Source organism: Chiroxiphia lanceolata, chromosome 1 (genome assembly GCF_009829145.1).
Source record: "Chiroxiphia lanceolata isolate bChiLan1 chromosome 1, bChiLan1.pri, whole genome shotgun sequence".
Lineage (NCBI taxonomy): Eukaryota > Metazoa > Chordata > Aves > Passeriformes > Pipridae > Chiroxiphia > Chiroxiphia lanceolata.
The window spans coordinates 145,933,938-145,942,110 of NC_045637.1; positions in this window are offsets into that span (position 1 = coordinate 145,933,938).

An 8,173-nucleotide genomic window follows, 5' to 3' on the forward strand; every position below is an offset into this window, starting at 1 on the left:
CAGAATTTCTTGGGAAACGGATTTCTTTTCCATAAGCCAGGTTACCTGGTTGAATTACAACTTCCAAGATGCACTGTGGTCTTTATTCTACTCAAAAGAAGCGTAGTAGGTCATTGGTAGAAAAAAGGTATGTATCAATTGCCATGTAAAGGTATGTATCAATTGCCATGTAACTCCAGTTTCTGGTTGTCAATATAATGATTATACCAAATCCAAAATGTTTTCCATGTGAGTATTTATATTCAAAATTATATGAAAAACAGAAACATGGTAAAAAAATAAAAAAATTGGATATAATAGAATATACTTTACTAATTTTTCTCAGTTAAAAACACCAATCAAATATACTGTTTTCAAGGCCTTGCAAGACAGTGCTATGACCCATGGCCTGAAAGCTTCCCGTTCTGCTTGAACATTAGAACAATTATGATGCATTGGGGAGTTCTTTTTCCTCTGAATAAGACATCAAGAAAAAGGACAGAATCTTGATGTTGAGGTGGGATTTGGAAGACAGATGCTTAATTTCCTCCCTCAGACTTCCTGTGTAACTGAACATATTATTTGGGTCTCAGTTACTTTTTTTCAGGGTTCCAAACACAGGGGTAACAGATGAAGAAATGTGTAATGGCCTTTGGGACAATCTCTCCACAAGTTTCTTAACTGTTAAGCCCTGAGACAGTCCAGGACAGTTGCCTAAGCAAAGCACCGTGGAGCTGGGAAGATCATAATGAAAATGCAGCATATGTGAAGTTTCAACTCCTCCAAGCAATGTAAGCAATGGCTGAATCAGAGTTTTGGGGATCACAGTTTTGTACTTGCCCTTTATCGTGCACAAGACTGCTTTTTTCTTTCATTGTTATTTTAGTAGTGGTTTGTTGTTGTTGTTGGTTTGTTTGGTTGGTTGGTTTGTTTTGTTTTGTTTAATCTGTTTGTGTCTCAGTCATCTACGAAACCAGGAGGATGGCTCTACCTGAACTATCAGCTGAGCTCTGAAAACAAAAGCTATACAGATTTTGAGTCATTATTTTTGCCAGTAGGTAGGATCATATAACTAAGGTGGATGCTTAAAATAAAACTAAAGCTGAGGATGTATTCTTAGAGCAGTATAAATAAATTTTCTCTCTTAAAAAATGATATCCGGAATACAATTTTTGTTTAATTCCATTTTTTCTCTTTACAGTGGGTTTCTATATGCAGTACTGTATAATGAGGACAGTTGTTTACATTCAAGTACAACCCCCACAAAGTCAGACCACCGTAGTTACTACGGAAAGATAGATACCAAGTTGCCAGAAATTTTATGAAAATGACTGAATTGAAAAAGGAAGAATTCCATCCGTCCATCCATTCCCAGAGAAGAATGCAATAGTAGTTCAGGCCTTGCTACAAAGAGAATTCATGGAAGACAGAAACATTAGAAATATTCCAACCATGGGAAAAATGTCAGTGGGAACTTTACCTTATTAGGCACTGATGGATGCATTCCTCCCTCAAGATTTTTCTTCCATGTGAGTTCCCTTCACTGAAGTTCTCACTTAAGGCTAAACACAAATACTTTAAAATGTTGCTCTCTTCCATTGGTCCTGCAATTACTTTTTTTCCTGGTTGATCCTATTTGGATTTTAAAATTCTGGGAGCTTATATTTGTCTAGAATAAAAATTTTGTACTTTGCAACATTTTGTTGCTTGTTTCAGTAGTGTTTAAGCAATTGAATCAATTGCATTAGATACTTATGGAAAACCTCAGCTCTTCCTCTAGGGTTTGCTTTGCTAGATAACACAAGCTAAACCAAAATTTCCTCTTTCTATAGTATATGGGGTTTAATGAGGTTGCAACTAAGAAAAGAGCTATATCCCTTTTATTCTAATATGAGCAGACTGTAAAGTCTGTCGGAAAAGATTAACAGAATAGTGACATATTCTAGATCAGAAATGACATCCCGTGACCAAAGGCAGTCAAACTAGAGCTATTCAGCATAGAAAGGATTTTTTTTTTTTGCTAACAAAATATTCTGGGTTTTCATGGCTCTTCATTATTTGTTACTTGATTTCAGGAGCCCTTTAAAAAAATATTTGGCATGCGTCACATTTGAAAAAAGTTATTAACAGGCTGCATCTTTATTTTCTCAAAATAATGACTCAACAGAACAAGAGAAAAGTTGATATTTATTGGGTTTTTTTTAAGTTCCAGGCAAAAAACCCAAAACAAACAAATCCCCCAAACAAGCTCCTACGTCCCATTTTTTTCCAAATGGTAGATAGCAAATACGTATCAGCAGTGTGATCACAAAGGGCTCACAGCCTCAGAAATCCAGGTATTATTTTTTGCAAACCACCTTTAAGACACAGATTCAAATTTGCAAAGTATGTCCAGTAAGCCTCTTCATCTTAAATCCTAGTATGTGAGTTCATGAAAGATGAGAAGTTTTCTTGCTTAAAAAGCTGTGACCTCAGCTGACATATGCATTACAGGCTATAATGGAACAGATGTTTCTCTCCATGTCCAACAAATAAAAAATATCCTAAAGAAATGTATATACAAATACGGGTCAAAAATGAAAATTTCAGGGTGATACTCTAGAAATTGGAACCATGAAAGCAATTTTTATTATTATTTTGAGGTCACCTGCTGTGAAACTGAAATAACCTTAATCAATATTATGTTGACTCAGTATTTCGACAAGTTTATGCCATCTTTTTTATCCAGCTACTTTAAAAGAGCTTGTTTTCTTATCTTTATACATTTTGGGGCAGGAATTGATGGAAGTTATTTTACTGGTTGGGGTAGAAGGTGAAGGATATCTTACTTACTGAGTCCATTCACACGTGTGCCTGCGTACATACAATGGAGTAAAGAAATCAAAGGAAGTACACGAGAGGTACTACAATCTCATTTAGGAAACTGCTGAAAGAAAGTTTAGTTTTTGTGTCATTAGCCAATAAAATACACACAAACCAGAAGAATCGTGGATTTCCTGCCCTACTGATATTTTTGGAAATGCAGTAAGTAACTATTTGTTCCAACTTTCCTCAGTATTTTGAGCAGATGCTGCAGTTTAATCTCAGAGAAATTTTATGAAGAGCATCTCTTCGTTTTCTGCAGTCTAGGAGACGAAATGCTGCCTTCAGGCTCGGGAGAGTAAAACTCAGCCCCCTGCCCACAGACTGACCCCAGGAAAGCCATATCATCTCTGAGAAACTTTTGAAATGTTTGCAATACTCACTGTCAGAACTTTATTTGAAGCTGATGAGTGCAGGTCAGGTAGAAAGGCACGAAAACCATCCAGTGGCAAATATTTGGTCCCATTATCAAGAATCAGTACCAAAACCTTCAAACAGAATATCTGGGCTAGTTCACTTCATCTGGAATGAGGAATTGGAAACCAAGACCTTTGCCAGCATATGGGAATATATGTAGTTTTCTTTGACCTGACACCCAATTGTACTTTTTAAAATCTCCATTTTCTCTCTGTGAATGGAACTAGTTTATAGCTGTTTTATCTGATTTGTTTACAATGCAGTAGGAAGGATTTGGAAATTAGATTTATCTCTGAGAGAAAGTTATTATAGGGGAATGAAGCAGTTTGGAACAGAAATAATAAACAAGGATATATATTCATCTTAACGATACTGGTCTTGCAGGAAATTAATTTATATTTCTGTTTCTGGCCAATTCCACAGAAAATGTTACTAAATAATACACAGTTTGTTACCAAAATACATTTTATAAGTATAAATATTTAGAGTTAACTAAACAGTTTGAGCATTTGTATTGGGACCCAATCCAGCCTTGTGGTGTTAAGGCTGTTTAGTCTTCACCTAGCAGGGATCTTAAAGTCATAGCCAAAGTCTAGCAGCACACTGACACAGGCTTTTGGAAATTACAGTCTTCCAGGAAAATGAGCAGGAGCTGGCAGCTCTTCTCACTGGTGCAGTCTGCAAGTACCAAGATTGAGCCCAGAATTTTCTGAAATACGTTTTTCTTTTGTCCATTAGCAATGGGTGTTGGGGTTTATAGGACTGTTTCTGTTTTAAACTTTCCTTTTGGCTATTCTTTGGACAATACTCTTTAAATTTAGTGTCTGCCAGATTTTTCTAGATCCAGAGATCTGGATAGTCTTCAGACATAACACAATCAAAGGTACTGTCATATCCATACATGCCTCATGAGATTCAAGGAAGCAAATAGTTCTTTCTGTGTGCACAGAGTTTTTTCCAAGACACCCTGTATTTATTTTGCTGCAGCAGCCACACCAACTCAAACTTGTAAGCAATGTTCAAGTCTGTGAAGAAGTATCTCATGTTCCCATACCAATATGGAAGTAATTGGTTCTTCTTATGAAGCTGCTTACCAACCACTGTAGAAAAACCACATGTTCCCAAATCACTAATTGGTGCTGCTTATATCAGTTACTTCCCTTTCAGTGATAAAAGCATTAACAAAGAGCTTTTCCAGGATAATGTTGACAGACCATCCCAAATAACTAATGGCCCTCATATGGATGACAGCTCCCTTCAGGAGACAATCTTTGTGGTTATGTACAGATTCACATCCATGCTCTGGGACCAGAGGCTTTTCACTCCTTACAGTATCTGCAAAAGTCACCCTCCTTTTTGTGCTCTGTGCTTGAGCTGGGAGGAAACTTGTTTGTCCTGAGTGTGTTTTTACCTGTAGCCTTATGCCTCAGAGTATCATCCTTTTCTTTCTCACGTCCTTCTGCATAACAGTATATTGATTTTCCATTAGAGAGGTGCATTATCTCTTTCTTTACATTCTGCCTACTTTTTGTTCCATCAGTTTGTAATATTCATTCTGGGTAAGGAGTCGTGTTAAATGGACATTTGTTTGGCTTAGGAGAACATGATATACCACAGGAATATCACATTTATGCTGCCAAAAGCTAATAAAGACCGTCTTGGAAGATTTTCAGTTCAACCTCTGACACAGGCAAGCCATGCTGCAGACAGTAACTGATTGCTAATGCAAATTTTTTGCAGGGAGTAGTGAAATACCCTGGCTCATTCCAGATATGTTGCAATTCTTTGGATCTGCGGTGGTGAATATTATTTTAAACTTCAAGGATGAGGGTACTTATAGGTTGTATGAAGTATGTTGTACCTGATTAATTTATGGAATAAGTGGTGTAAGGATAAATTTATATGCCAAATAAAATATCAATTGAAATAGATCTTTCTGTGCTCCCTAGTTTGGGAACAGAGCGTACAGTGGACTTGGCTAATACATGTTGCTAGTCGCTGATTCTGCCCTTTCATAAAATCTTTTAAGGTTGGTAGGATTTCAGCTTTCCATTTCCTTACAATTAAGTGGACTCTAAAAACGCTTAAGCAAACTTAAAATGAAAAATATGTTTTCATAAAAATATAAATAATCTTGCCTGTCAGCAAGAACTAAGTGTGCATTTAACTACCTGCAGAAGAACCAGCAAAAATACATTCTTAAAACTGCTGGAACATAAAATCCAACACCATCAGAACTTCCATACTAACTCAACACGTCTCTGAGAGCAGCAAACAACAAATATGTAGAGAATAGTGTAAAAATGAGACAAAGAAAGTTGGCTTTTGATGAGTATTCTCCCAGAATCCAGTGATTTGCATTTAAAGTGTTTCCTAAGACACTGGCAATATCTTTGCATTTAACCCTCTGTGGACTTTTATTCCACTAATTTGTTCGGTTTCTAACCTGTATAAACTTTTAGCAACCAGTATCCTCTGGAAAGGTGCATTGTGTGAAAAATGTAGCTTGGCAGTTAATTTCATGTCCTGACTAATCTTTGTATTAAGAGTACGAGCAAACTTCCATTATTCATCTTCATGCCACCCATACTTATCCCCTGCAATACCATATTTGTACCATATTATCTCAGTGCCAGCCTTCTGCACCAAAGATTAAAGTGACACTTCATGCACTACTAGCAACTCAGTTAGCAGCTCAGTTCTTCCACTTGGAAATTCCTTCAGGATCCTTTGGGAATATTGTCAGACCTAGCAGGTACTGTTCTTTTTGTTTCTTTATTCCATAGATGTCTACCAAAATATTGACAAGAGACAGATTTTCCTGAAACATTGTTAATAAGCAGGGCTCAGCCAAGGTGAACTCTCTACATTTCTTCACTGCAATGAATCAGGTGCAAAGAATGTCACAAGTTAGTTTTTTCTATGGCTTACTTTTTTTTTAAATGTTGATGTATCTTGATCCTCTATTTGTTATACTGATACTCCAGCAGAATTGCTGCTACTGATATGTTTGAGAAAGACATAATCAGTACTGACGCCCATCTGGAAGCTCATCTCCTGTCCTATTCTGCTTTTTATGTGTAATATACAGAATTCCAGCTTTTTCTTTCTTTCTTTCTTTCTTTCTTTCTTTCTTTCTTTCTTTCTTTCTTTCTTTCTTTCTTTTGCTTTCCTTCCTTCCTTTCTTTCTTTCTTTCTTTCCTTTCTTTCTTTCCTTTCTTTCTTTCTTTCTTTTGCTTTCCTTCCTTCCTTTCTTTCTTTCTTTCTTTCCTTTCTTTCTTTCCTTTCTTTCTTTCTTTCCTTTCTTTCTTTCCTTTCTGTCTTCTAGTAACCTTCCTTACCCTTCTGTCCAGCCCATTTTCAACTTCTTTTTGTCTTTCTAAAATGGGACACACTTGGTCTGAATTCTCATATGTTATCTTTGAATAGGCTCTTTGCTTCTTGCCAGAGCTTTATCCTTTGACTATCCCTTTTATTGAGCTTCCTCTTCTGTATGCAATTCTTGTTTTTGAAGACACAAGGAGTGGCATTCTTGTTCATATATCTCCTACCACAACTGAAAGATACACCAATATTTAGGCCTTACTCAAAGACATCATTTGTCCTTGACTCCAGAGGCTCAGGGACATCACTTTCCATAGAAAGTGACAGACTGTTGAGTATCATCCTATAGACTTTTCCATAGTTTATCATTCCATGCACATTTATTGCATTGGATCATTCCACGACCAACAGTCTATTTCTTCAACTTTTTGCTACCTCCATGAATTTGATTCTTCCCTCTTGCATCCTTTCTGCAGTGTCACATCTGCATCTTTCTTCTCATCTGCATTAACATAATCAATGCACTCAGCCCTTGGCAGAATGGCAAGCCCTCCATATTTCAGAGTAGCTATAAGAAAACAGAAAAACATAACATTAATTTTCAGAAACCATAATTCAGAAATAACGGAAAGACTCCTAGTTTCAGATTCAGTTAGGCCAGTGACCTCTATGAGCAATATATTCAAAATGAAATAATACTGAAGTTGCTGTGGCTACTGCAGTCAAAATCACAGCTTCTGGCTATTCTGAAACCCAGATGCTGGGACTGCAACCAGACACTGCACTCCCCAGGTGAGTTACAATCATGGCTTGACAAGTGGGAGTTGGCAAATGACCCTAAAATCTGTTGAGGTAAAAAGAGTGAAATTGTTACCAAATGCTATCTAGTGTCCAGCAGTACAAGGGGGATAGACAGCAGTGTAGAAAGGCCACATGGCAAAACTGTAAACAATGAGAACACAAACAGATGACACTTTGAATCTGAGCCCTGTAATTCGTCATCATACTGCAACCAAAACACAAATCAACAACGCAGACTGATGACTAGCAGTTAAGGGACAGAACTTACAAAGACTTACAGGATGTGAGACTTTGGGGCTATTTCAGTAATAGAGAAGCATCATCGAGTACCATTAACGTGTAAGTTTAGTATTGCATGAAACCTGGTGTTAGCATTTGATCTTACAACCTTTCCTGTGCCACTATGGACTGAGATACTTGCAGTGAGCAGATGCAGTTAGTTCAAGCACAATGTAATTTGAAGCTCATTTACTACAGAGCAGTCCATGCAATCAAAGCTCTGTGATGAAAGCTGTTTTTCAAATAAAACCCATCAACATTAAAGGTTTGTTACCAGCTGGCGTATGCAAATGCATTAAGAAAACGAGGGGGAAACAGAATGACTAGGAAGGGAAAGCACGCACTGTGTGTGTTCTTTTTATGCTCTATTTGGACAGAATGTCACATTTCAATCCAACCTAAAAAGAAAAAAAAAGTAAACCTTAACATCTCTGCAGACAGTTGCTCATAATCATCTTCTAGGATATTCTGAGCCTGTTCTTTTGTTTTGTGTTCTTGTCTTGTTTTAACT